At 32.4% G+C, this 12927-nt stretch overlaps 2 non-coding genes across 2 annotated transcripts; one reads left to right on the top strand and one right to left on the bottom strand.

Annotated features, from left to right (window-relative positions):
• The first annotated feature begins 3962 nt into the window (after positions 1-3962).
• On the top strand, positions 3963-4069 carry LOC139887229 (small nucleolar RNA R71). Its single transcript, XR_011773068.1, has one exon. It is a non-coding gene; the product is annotated as a small nucleolar RNA R71 (small nucleolar RNA).
• Positions 4070-12547: 8478 nt separating this feature from the next.
• LOC139886766 (small nucleolar RNA R71) lies at positions 12548-12654 on the bottom strand. The gene has a single exon (XR_011772633.1). It is a non-coding gene; the product is annotated as a small nucleolar RNA R71 (small nucleolar RNA).
• Between the last annotated feature and the right edge of the window lie 273 nt (positions 12655-12927).

Here is a 12927-nt window from a genome sequence, read left to right as displayed (position 1 = left end):
TACGAGAATATAGAGATTATTATGAGATTTTGGAAGTGGACCCATAAAGTCAATACCCCAAATGTCAAATACTTCACATACTTGGATGACATTTTGTGGCATTTCATCACGTTGACTTATTTTTCCGGCCCTTTGACAAGCATCACAGGATTTGCAAAGAAGGTGTGCGTCTGTGTAAATTGTAGGCCAATAGAATCCAACATCATAAAATTTTCTTGCTGTTAGTTGAGGCCCATAATGCCCTCCTGTTGGTCCTGTGTGACAATGGTTTAAAATTTTACTAGCTTCATCTCCAAAAACACATCAGCGTATTATTCCATCGGGACAACTTTTAAACAGATGTGGATCTTCCCAAAAATAATGTTTTATATCACTGAAGAATTTCTTTCGTTTTTGGTACGATAATCCTTTTTCAAGGAATTCACAAACTAAGTAGTTTGCATAGTCTGCAAACCATGGAATTTCTTTATAATCTATCTTCAATAGATATTTATCAGGAAAGTTGTCTTGTATGGCCGATTCATTTAGAACTTCTAATTCGGGATTATCAAGACGAGAAAGATGATCAGCGGCGAGATTTTCTGCTCCTCTTTTATCTCGGATTTCAATATCAAACTCTTGTAAGAGTAAGATCCAACGGATTAATCTTGGTTTAGCATCTTGTTTTGAAAATAGGTATCTAAGAGCAGAATGGTCGGTATAGACCACCGTTTTTGCTAGAACGAGATATGAACGAAATTTGTCAAAAGCAAAGACAATAGCAAGGAGTTCTTTTTCAGTAGTTGTATAGTTCGTTTGTGCTCCTTGTAACGTCTTACTAGCATAATATATAGGTTGAAATCGTTTTTCAATCCTTTGTCCTAAAACGGCTCCCATTGCAAAATCACTTGCATCGCACATTAGTTCAAATGGTAGATTCCAATTTGGTGTTATCATGATCGGCGCATTAGTGAGTTTCTATTTAAGAATATTAAAAGATTTGATACATTCATCTGAAAAAGATGAATGGAGCATCTTTTTCTAGGAGTTTATTCATAGGAGTGACAATTTTAGAAAAATCTTTTATGAAACGTCGGTAAAAACCGGCATGCCCTAGAAAACTCCTAACTCCTCTAACATTGGTGGGATGTGGAAGTTTAGCAATTACATCTACTTTAGCTCTATCCACTTCAATTCCTTCTTTTGAAATTTTATGTCCAAGAACGATGCCCTCTTTAACCATGAAATGGCATTTCTCCCAATTAAGTACTATATTTGATTGTTCGCATCTAATAAGCATTCGTTCCAGATTAACTAGACATGATTCAAATGTATCACCGAAGACTGAAAAGTCATCCATGAAAACTTTCATGCATTCTTCTATCATGTCATGAAAAATCGCCATCATACACCTTTGAAAGGTTGCAGGGGCGTTGCAAAGTCCAAATGGCATGCATTTATAAGCAAAAGTACCATAAGGGCACGTGAATGTGGTTTTCTCTTGGTCCTCGGGTGCTATTGGAATTTGAAAATATCCGGAAAATCCATCTAGAAAACAATAGTAACTATTTCCGGCTAATCTTTCCAACATTTGATCAATGAAAGGTAAGGGAAAGTGATCTTTTCTGGTGGCGTCATTTAATTTTCTATAATCAATACATACACGCCATCCTGTTACAGTCCTAGTAGGAATAAGCTCATTTTTCTCATTTGTAATGACAGTCATGCCACCCTTCTTAGGCACGCATTGAACTGGGCTTACCCATGGACTATCAGAAATTGGATAAATTAGACCTGAGTCTAGCAGTTTAATAATTTCTTTTTTAACTACATCTTGCATATTAGGATTTAGTCTTCATTGGCGTTGCACATACGTTTTATGACCTTCTTCCATAAGGATTTTATGTGTGCAATACGAAGGACTTATTCCTTTAATATCATTAATCTTCCATGCAATGGCTGGTTTATGAGCTTTCAACACAGAAATGAGTTGTGATTTCTCATTTTCAGTAAGAGAAGACGATATTATTACAGGTAATTCAGATTCACCATGTAAATAAGCGTATTCCAAATGGTTTGGAAGTGGCTTTAATTCTAATTTCGGTGGTTCTTCTATTGATGATTTATATCGATATCTGTCTTCTTCTTTTAGCATTTGAATTTCTTCTGTTGTTGGTTCATATCCATTAGCTATAAGTGTAGCTAACATTTCAGCTTCATCAATTGGTTCATTACCTTCTCCTAAAGAACATTCTCCTGTTCCTTGTAATTCTGGAAATTCTTCTAATAATTCTGCATGTGCATCTATAGTTTGAATATAATAACATGTATCATCTGCAGATTGTGGTTGTTGCATTGCTCTATCAACTGAAAAGGTAACAGTCTCGTCCTCTATACTTAGGGTCAATTTCTTACCGAACACGTCTATCATTGCTTTAGCCGTATTTAAGAATGGTCTTCCTAATATGAGAGGAACTTGAGAATCTTCTTCCATGTCTAGAACAACAAAATCTACTGGAAATACTAAAGTACCAACTTTAACTAGCATGTTCTCCATTATCCCTCTAGGATATTTTATTGATCGATCGGCTAGTTGTATACTTATTCTAGTTGGTTTCAATTCTCCAAGGTCTAGTTTAGCGTATAGTGAATACGGCATTAAATTTATACTAGCACCTAAGTCTGGCAATGCTTCTATTGAACTAAGACTACCCAGAAAACATGGAATTGTGAAACTTCCTGGATCAGATAATTTTTCTGGTATCTTATTCAACAGCACTGTTGAACAATTAGCGTTCATAGTAACAGCCGAGAGTTCTTCCATTTTCTTTCTATTCGAGATTAGATCTTTCAAGAATTTAGCATATCTAGGCATTCCTGAAATCACATCAATGAAAGGAAGATTTACATTTATCTATTTAAACATATCCAAGAATTTGGATTGCTCGGCTTCAAGTTTCTCTTTCTTCATTTTACTCGGGTAAGGAAGTGGTGGTTGGTATGGTTTAACATAAGGTTTAGCCTTAACTGTGTTATCTTCATTAACCTTTTCAACTATCGGTTCTTTTTCCTTATCTTGATCAGGTTGTGGTTCTTGTGGAGTAGGAATAGCTTCATCAGAAGTTACAAGTATTTCAGGTGGTTTAAGTGTTGTACCACTTCTTGTGGTAATGGCTTTAGCTGTTTCATTCCGGGGGTTAGCATTTGTATCACTAGGTAGACTTCCCGATTTTCTTTCACCTATTAACCTTGCTAGGTTACTTACTTCTTGTTCCAGATTTTGAATAGAAGCTTGTTGATTTCTAAATACTTGAGCATTTTGTTCATTAGTTTGTTTCTGAGATGTGAAAAACTGCGTTTGAGTTTCAACTAGCTTCGTCATCATATCTTCTAAATTCGGCTTTTTATCATCGGTTTGTTGTGGTGGTTTGTTTTGAAAATTAGGTCTTTGCTGGTTGTAAGTATTATTGGATACTTGTTGATTGCTAGGACCTTGTTGGTTGTTGTATGGAATATTTCGGTTATAATTCTGGTTTTGATTGTAAATCGGTCTTGGCGGTTGATAATTATTCTGATAATTATTTCCAGGCCTTTGGTTTATGTATGAAATATTCTCTCTTTGTTCGATTGTTAATTCAATACTGAGACAATCTTTTGTCAAATGTGGTCCTCCACACTACTCACAACTAATTCGTATTGAGTGAATATCTTTAGTCATCTTTTCCATTCGTCTCTCAACAGCATCTATCTTTGCGGAAATGGAATCTAAGTCATGGCTAGAATCGGCTCTAGCTGCTTTAGATGATCTAACTATATCTTTTTCTTGGTGCCACTCATGTGAGTGGGAAGCAGTGTTATCAATAATTTTGTAAGCATCAGTTTCGGTTTTCTTCATAATAGAACCACCAGCTGCTATATCTATGTCTTTCCTTGTAGTGATGTCGCATCCTTGGTAGAATATTTGTACTATTTGACAGGTGTCTAAACCATGTTGCGGACATCCTCTTAATAACTTTTCAAATCTTGTCCACGCCTCATATAGAGTTTCATTTGGCTTCTGTGTAAACGTAACAATTTCTGCTTGAAGTCTTACGGCTTTAGATGCCGGAAAGAATTGTTTAAGAAATTTTTCAACTAAAACATCTCATGTATCAATCGCCCCTTCAGGTAACGATTCCAACCAATCTTTGGCTTCTCCCTTTAAAGTCCAGGGAAATAAAATGAGATATATCTGTTCATCCTCCACTTCTCGGATTTTAAATAGTGTGCAGATCCTATTAATGGTACGAAGATGTTCATTTGGATCTTCCTTCGGCGCACCACTAAATTGGCATTGATTAGTCACCATGTGTAGAATTTGTCCTTTGATTTCATAATCTGGCGCATTAATGTCTGGATGAGTAATTGCGTGACCTTGGCCAGTGCGTTTAGCTCTCATTCGGTCTTCCATACTTAAAGGTTCCAGATTCTCCATAATTGAATTTGTTGAATCGGAATCACTAGAGGATTCTGATTTAATGGTTCGTTCCTCAACAATTTCTGTTTGAATGATTGGTGGTTCCGAAGGAAAATTTAATGGTTCATGATCTACGAATCGTCCCTGAATATTCTCCGGATTCTCAATTGTGAGGTCGGGTTCAAAAAAATGGATTATCGGAAATTTGAACTGGAGTACTTGGTCGACTGGATGACGATTCTAAAGAAAAATCAACGGCGGTAATATTTGCTAAATGTCTTGATCTAGTTACAGGTGGTGAACGTACAAAAGGTGGTGAACGTCTTGCTCGGTGCATTCACTGAATATCCTATTAGTTTTTTTTTAAAAAGAAAGAAAAATTATATAAGTTATCCAATTAATAGACTTTTCTGATTTTGCCCACGTTTCGAATAGCCAAAAGATGTAGCAGAGGGGCAGGATTCGTTTGGTCTCAATATAATTGAGGACTGTTTGGCTCCAATAACCCGGTCCACGTACAAATCCAACTATTACTACGAACCAGAAAATTTTGATGTCTATCAATTTAACCACTTAAAATAAATTTTCGTAATTTTAAGAAATTTAGATAAGAAGTAGAATAAAAATCTATGTCCTAAAACTAGAATAGCGAGAAATAAGAAAGAAAAAGAGTTCGTCGAAAAAGGTCGAAAAAGAAAAATGGTTGAAAAATAAAAGGTGACGGAAAAATAAAAGAAACTTATAACACTTAAAAACACTTGACTAACCTAACCTTATTACTACAACTAACTTAAAATTATAATCGCAAATTGAGATTACTAATTGGAATGATAATTGATACATAGGTAAAAGTCGTCTAAAAATATTAAAGCTTACAGGAAAAACTAAATCCCAAATGGAAATAACTTAAAAAGAAACTAAAACTTAAAAAGGCGTCGCAAAATTCTAAAGTACCTGAATCTTAGTCTAAAGAAAAAGCACTTAAGGAATTCTACGGCAAAGCCTAAAAATCTAGAAGTAAAAATAACTATGGCAAAAACTAAGTTTAAAACTAAATACTAGCGAAGAATACAAATATTACGCTAAAACAATTAAAAAGGGAAAAAATATAAAAATATACTAAAAGTTGTAAAAGGTACAATTTTTATAAAAATATTATTTTTATATTATTTATTTTATAAAACTATTAATTTTATATATAATAAAACTAATTAAAATTTAAAATACAATTTAATTTAAAAACTTAAACTAATTATATTAATAATTAAGTAATTAGGGTTTATTAATAATAATAATTATAAAATCCGTAATTAATGCGAAATTAGGGTTCTGTCACGTGTGTCAGAGTGTCTCCGCGAGTCGCGGTATTCCAAGCAGCAAACTCCGCGAGTCGCGGGGTTCCAATTTTCAACTCAGGTACAGTTTAAAATTTGACGCGTTTTTTTTATATGTTCTAAATAAACACAAAATATTTAAATAAAACTTATATTTTTATAAAATAAAAATAAAGAAACTTTATAAAACTTAAATATTTAACAAACTCTTAAAAATATTTATATTTTTGTTTTCTTTTTATATTTTCGAATAATTAAAAACGTATTTTTTACAAAAACGTATTTTTATAAAAGTAAACTAAAAAAAAATCTTTTTTTTATTAGCGTTGCGCTTCCGGCTTTTAAGCGAATCCCCGGCAGCGGCGCCAAAAATACTTGATAGTTAAAGCTAAGGGGTATAAAATACTATTAATTTTTAGCAGGAAATACTATTAAATACGATACAATTTTACACAAGATGTTTATTTATTTATAGAATGCATATACTTAAACCTTACTACAACACTTATAGGTAGTGTACCTAATCGTACAGTAGTGTAGTTTTTAGTAAGTCCGGTTCGTTCCACAGGGAAAATCTTTAAACAAAGCTTAACGCTATATTAGTTTACTTTTATAAAAATACAAATATATATATATATATAAGTAATATTATTATTATAAAGGGGGGTTTTTACCGTTTAATGACCAGTTTGTCAATTTTAAAACTTTAGTCGTAGTTAAAACCAAATGTAAAATAATAAATAAATACAAGACTTAATTTAAAGCGTAAAATAAATAACGATAATGAAATTGCGAATAATAAAAGTGCGATAAAATAAACTTGCGATAATTAAAAAGTACGATAATTAAAAGTGCAATTAAATACAATAACAATAAAAATGCGATAATTAGAAGTGCAATTAAATATAAAATAAAAGAAATTAAATATGAAATAAAAGAATTATGCTTATTTAAACTTCCGTAACCATGATGTTTGACGTGTTGATTTTAGCTTTATGCCCATGGGTTAATTGTCCTTTGTCCTGGATTATTTAATATGTCCGTCTGGTTTTTGTCCATAACAGTCCATCAGTCATAAATATAAAGTGCGAGTGTCCTCGTCAAATTATCCTTATACCCGAAGTTAAATATTCCAACTAATTGGGGATTCGAATTGTAACAAGGTTTTAATACTTTGTTTAATGAATACACCAGGTTATCGACTGCGTGTAAACCAAGATTTTACTACTTTGTTAACAATTACACCAATTACCCTTGAATGTAATTCACCCCTGTTTCAACAAGTCTATTAACTATTAATCCAGTTCCGTATCCGGTAAAATGAATAATTATTGATATTTATAGATATCCCGCCCACCGTACCCAGTCAAGCGTATGTGGTTATATATAAATACGTCGAATTATAAGTTTGTATATTAAATTAACAAGGTATTGTTTAGTTAATATAAAACCCATTAATAGCCCATAGTCTAATTTCCATAAGTGTCGTTCTTTTATCCAAACCCCAATTATGGTACAAAGCCCAATTACCCAATTTTAGTAATTAGCCCAACATCATGATTACTTCGGTATTAAATAAGCATAATAATAACTTAGCTACGAGACATTAAATTAAAAAGGTTGAACATAACTTACAATGATTAAAAATAGCGTAGCGTTACACGGACAGAATTTCGACTTACACCCTTACAACATTCGCTAACATACCCTTATTATTAGGATTAAAATTAAATTAAAATTAAAATATAAATTATAAATATAAATATTACGTATATAGATAGAGAGATTGATGGATATTGGATGATTTTTGCGATCAGAATTCGTTTGCTTTTATAGGGAGTTTCAGTTTTTGGGGCTCCGCGACTTGCGGTAATTTTTGCCTTCAAACTCCGCGACTCGCGGAGTTTGAAAATACAGCTCACCCTCATTTGGTTTCTTTCTTGCCGACGATTTATAAATATATTATAATATATATATTAATTTTAAGAATTAATTATATATTATATTATATTTATGTACATAGTTGACTCGTAATTTTTAGTCCATTGCGTCGAGCGTTGAGAGTTGACTCATGTCCCGGTTCCGAATTTTCGAACGTCCTTGCGTACAATTTAATATCTTGCACTTTGCATTTTGAATCTTGTACTCTTGTAATTTCGAGACGTTTCTTATCAATAATTGGAACCTCTTTGATTGTCTTTTGTACTTTTGAGCTTTTTGGTCGTTTGCGTCTTCAATTCGTCGAATCTGTCTTTTGTCTTCACCTTTTATTATTTAAACGAATATCACTTGTAAATAGAACAATTGCAACTAAAAGCTTGTCTTTCTTGAGGAATAATGCTATGAAATATATGTTCGTTTTTAGCATTATCAGGCTACAACCGCGCAAACGTTACTAGCACTCTAATGTCTTGCTATGGGACGACCTTTCTATCATGTCTTTGGATAGAAATTTGTCGAACCATTGTCCTCTTTTGCTTCGGGATAAGGTGGTTGATTTTGGGCCGAAACCATTCAAAGTTTTCGACGAGTGGTTTAACAAAGATGGGGTATCAAAAATCATCAAGGATGTGTGGGAACTACCTGTAAAAGGTTCTAAAAAGGATTGTAATTTTCGTGATCGACTTAAAAATGTCAAAAATGCTTTAAGATCTTGGAGCTCCTTGACATTCGGTGGTTTGGATGGTGAAATTAAAGTGCTAAAAGATGAGGTAAATATGTGAAAAAGTAAAGCGGAATTAAATCTTATCAATGATGAGGAGCGTTCTCAATGGTTAGATAGTAGGAGATGGTGGCTTGAGAAAGAAAAAACGAAGGCCAATATATTGAAACAAAAAGATCGGGTTCGTTGGATTCTTGAGGGGGATTGATAGTATTCCAAATGAACATATAATTAGGCACAATATCCTTCCAATATGTAAAGTTTTCAGTTGCAATTGTTCTATTTTCAAGTAATATTCGTTTAAATAAATAAGTGCGAAGACAAAAGAAGAAAACGACGATTTGAAGACGCAAATGACCAAAAAGCTCAAATGTACAAGATACAATCCAAGTGGTTCAATTTATTGATGAGAAACGTCTAAAAATTACAAGAGTACAAATTGCGGAACGCAAAGTACAAGATATCTCCGCGTACAAAAAGGCGAGCGAAAATCCGGAACTGAGACGTAAACCGAGCATCAACGCCAATGGTCCTAAAATTACAAGTCTACTATGCACATGAATATAATATAATATATATAATTTAATATAATTATATATTATTAAATAAAACGTCGGAAAACTAGAAAATAAACTGATGGGAGCATGTCAGGCTGGCCATGCGATCGCATGGGAATAACACTGAAAAGCCATGCGATCACATGGCCCTCAGGATCAGTTCACATCTATAAAAGCCAGCGAATTCTGCTCGAATGATACACCATTTTTTCATTTCTTTCTTTCATTCTCTGTAAACATAATATATATATATTTATATTATAATTTTAATTTAAGTTAATTTTAATAACGTTGTGGTTTAGTTGGGTTATTGTAAGAAATGTTTTACGGGTTTTAAAGTCAGAACTCTGTCCGTGTAACGCTACGCGATAAATAATCACTGTAAGCTATGTTCTTCCTTTTTCAATTAATGTATCTTAACTAAGTTATTATTATGCTTATTTAAATCAAAGTAATCATGATGTTGGGCTAAATATTAAGACGGGGTTATTGGATTTTGTACCATAATTCGGGTTTGGACAAAAGACCGACACTTGTGAACATTTGGCTATGACTATTAATAGATGGGGGGTATAGTCTAATTGAGCGACAACTCATTGGAAACTGTTGAACCTATCTTCAAATTATTTAATCTAATAATTATTAAAATGATTACGAATGTCCTATTTAGTGACATTTATACGACATCGTTTACAATCATTTAATTAATCAATTGGATTGGGTAATTGATTATTCATTTTGGCCAAGTGAATAAATTAATGTATCATGGATCAATTAAAACAGGGGTGGATTACATACAAGAATAATTGGTGTAATTGTTAAGAAAGTATTAAAACCTTGGATTACACAGTCCATAACCTGGTGTAATTATTAACAAAGTATTAAAACCTTGTCACAGTTCGAATCCCTAATTAGTTGGAATATTTGACTTCGGGAATAAGGTTAATTTGACGAGCATTTTATAATTATGACCGATGGACTATTATGGACAAAAACCAGATAGGTATCAAATAAACCAGGACAAAGGACAATTAACCCGGGAAACAATTAATTAAAATCAAAACGTCAAACATCATGATTACGGAAGTTTAAATAAGCATAATACTTTTATTTCATATTTCATCGCACCTTTATTTACTGTCATTTTAATTACTGCAATTTACTTTATCGCAATTTAAATTCTGTCATTTATATTATCGTCATTTATCTTTACGCTTAAAATATAAAATCTACAAACCGGTCATTAAACGGTAAAAGCCCCTTTTATAATAATATTACTATATATAATTATATATATTTTATATAAATATAGTTGTTAAAAATATAGCGTTAAACTCAGCTAGCTCCCTGTGGAACGAACCGGACTTACTAAAAACTACACTACTCTACGATTAGGTACACTGCCTATAAGTGTTGTAGCAAGGTTTAGGTATATCCCATCCGTAAATTAATAAAACTTGTGTAATATTTCATCGTATTTCGTAGTAAACAATAATAGTATTTCGTACACCGCCGCTCACACATCAAGTTTTTGGCGCCGCTGCAGGGGAAGCGAAAGCGAAACGCTATATTCTAAAAAAAAAATTAGTTTTTAAACTATTTTTGAAAAATATATAAGTTTTAAAAAAAATATAAAAGCATAAAAAAAAGAAAAATATATATCTATATTTTTAAGTGTTTAAATTAAAAAGTTTACATTTTTTTTATTTCTTTTGTTAAAAGTTATAAAAACTAAAGTAATTTTTTTTAAAATATAAGTTTTATTTAAATTACATATTATTTTCTATAAATATTAAACTCAGAATATATATATATATATATATATATATATATATATATATATATATATATATATATATATATATATATATATATATATATATATAAGTAAAAGAGTAAACAGGCCGAGAACTGTAGCAGCCCAAGATCTGAGCTAGATCCAGAAGCCATGCGATCGCATGGCCTAGACACGTAGAACTCATGCGATCGCATGAGCCTGTCTGACAGGTCTGAATCCTCTGACGTACGGATTAGGGTTACGTTTTTAATTATTATTAATTAATTAATTAGTTAATTAGGGTTTATATTTAATAATAATTAGTTTTAGTTTATTTAATTTTGTATATTTAAGTTTTAATTAGTATTATTAATTATAAAATTAATACTTATTAAAAATAATAATATAAAAATTATATTTTTATAAAAATAAGTAATTTTATCATTTTTGTCTCTTTTATTAAATTGTATATTTTTATTGTTTAATTGTATATTTATCGTTCGTAATTAGTTTTTAACTTAGTTTTTGCCATAGTTGTTTTATATTTCTTGATTTTTAGGATTTGCCGTAAAATCCCTTAAGTGCTTTTCTTTAGATTAAGACTTAGGCGCTTTAAAATTTTGCGACGCAGTTTATATATTTTAGTGTCTTTTAAGTTATTGCCGTTTTGAATATAGAATTCCTTTTAAGCTTTAATACCTTTAGACGCAAGTTTTAATTTTTAGTTTTTAGACTTTTAAGTTTCGACGCTCTACTTTCTTATTATTATTTTTCGACTTTTTGTTTTTCGACGCTTGTTTTTCGACCGCTTGTTTTTCGACGCACTCTTTTTCTTTCTCATTTCTACGCTCTAGTTTTTAGGACATAGAATTTTCTTTATTTTCTTTAAAATTTCGACAAAAAAAATTATTTTAAGCGATTAAATTGATAGACATCCAAAATTTTCTGCTTCGTAGTAATAGTTGGATTTGTTAGTGGCTGAGTTGTGGATTTTCTGACTTAAAGGATCCTGGCTCCCTGCTGCATCTTTTGGCTATTCGAAACGTGGGCAAAAGCAGAAAAGTCTATTAATTTGATAACTTATATAATTTCTAATAGGATATTCAGTGAATGCACCGAGCAAAACGTTCACCATCTTTCATACGTTCACCACCTGTAACTCGATCAAGACATCTAGCCAATATTGTCGCCGTTGATTTTTCTTTAGAATCATTATCTAGACGAACAAGTTCTTCAACTCAAATTTCCGATAATCCATTTTTTGAACCCGACTTCATAATTGAGAACCCGAAGGATATTCAAGGACAATTCCAAGATCCTGAACCACTAATCATTCCTCCTGAACCACAAACCATTAAATCAGAATCCTCTAGTGATTCGTATTCAACAAATTCAATTATGGAAGTAACGGAACCTCTAAGTATGGAAGACCGAATGAGAGTCACACGCACGGGCCAAGGTCACGCCATTATTAAGCCAGATGTTAATGCACCAGATTATGAAATCAAAGGACAAATCCTACACATGGTAACTAATCAATGCCAATATAGTGGTACGCCAAAAGAAGATCCAAATGAACATCTTCGAACCTTTAATAGGATCTGTACTCTATTCAAAATCAGAGAAGTTGAGGATGAACAGATCTATCTCATGTTATTTCCCTGGACTTTAAAGGGAGAAGCCAAAGATTGGTTAGAATCGTTACCTGAAGGGGCGATTGATACATGGGATGTTTTAGTTGAGAAATTTCTTAAAAGATTCTTTCCGGCATCTAAAGCCGTGAGACTTCAAGGAAAAATTGTTACGTTTACACAAAAGCCAAATGAAACATTATATGAGGCATGGACAAGATTCGGAAAGTTGTTGAGAGGATGTCCTCAACATGGTTTAGACACTTATCAAATAGTACAAATATTCTACCAAGGTGTCGACGTTGCTACACGAAAAAACATCGACACAGCAGCTGGTGGTTCCATTATGAAGAAAACCGCTACCGAAGTTCACAAAATCATTGATAACACAGCCTCCCACTCACATGAGTGGCATCAGGAAAAAGATATCTTTTGTTCATCTAAAGCGGCTAGAGCCAATTCTAGCCATGGCTTTGATTCCGTTTCCGCAAAAATAGATGCTTTCGAGAGACGAATGTAAAAGAGACTAAA

This window comes from Rutidosis leptorrhynchoides, chromosome 1, assembly GCF_046630445.1.
Source record: "Rutidosis leptorrhynchoides isolate AG116_Rl617_1_P2 chromosome 1, CSIRO_AGI_Rlap_v1, whole genome shotgun sequence".
In the NCBI taxonomy this organism is placed as follows: Eukaryota; Viridiplantae; Streptophyta; class Magnoliopsida; order Asterales; family Asteraceae; genus Rutidosis; species Rutidosis leptorrhynchoides.
The sequence above is the reverse complement of the archived record's forward strand: the minus strand, read 5'-3'. Positions and strand labels throughout refer to the sequence as shown.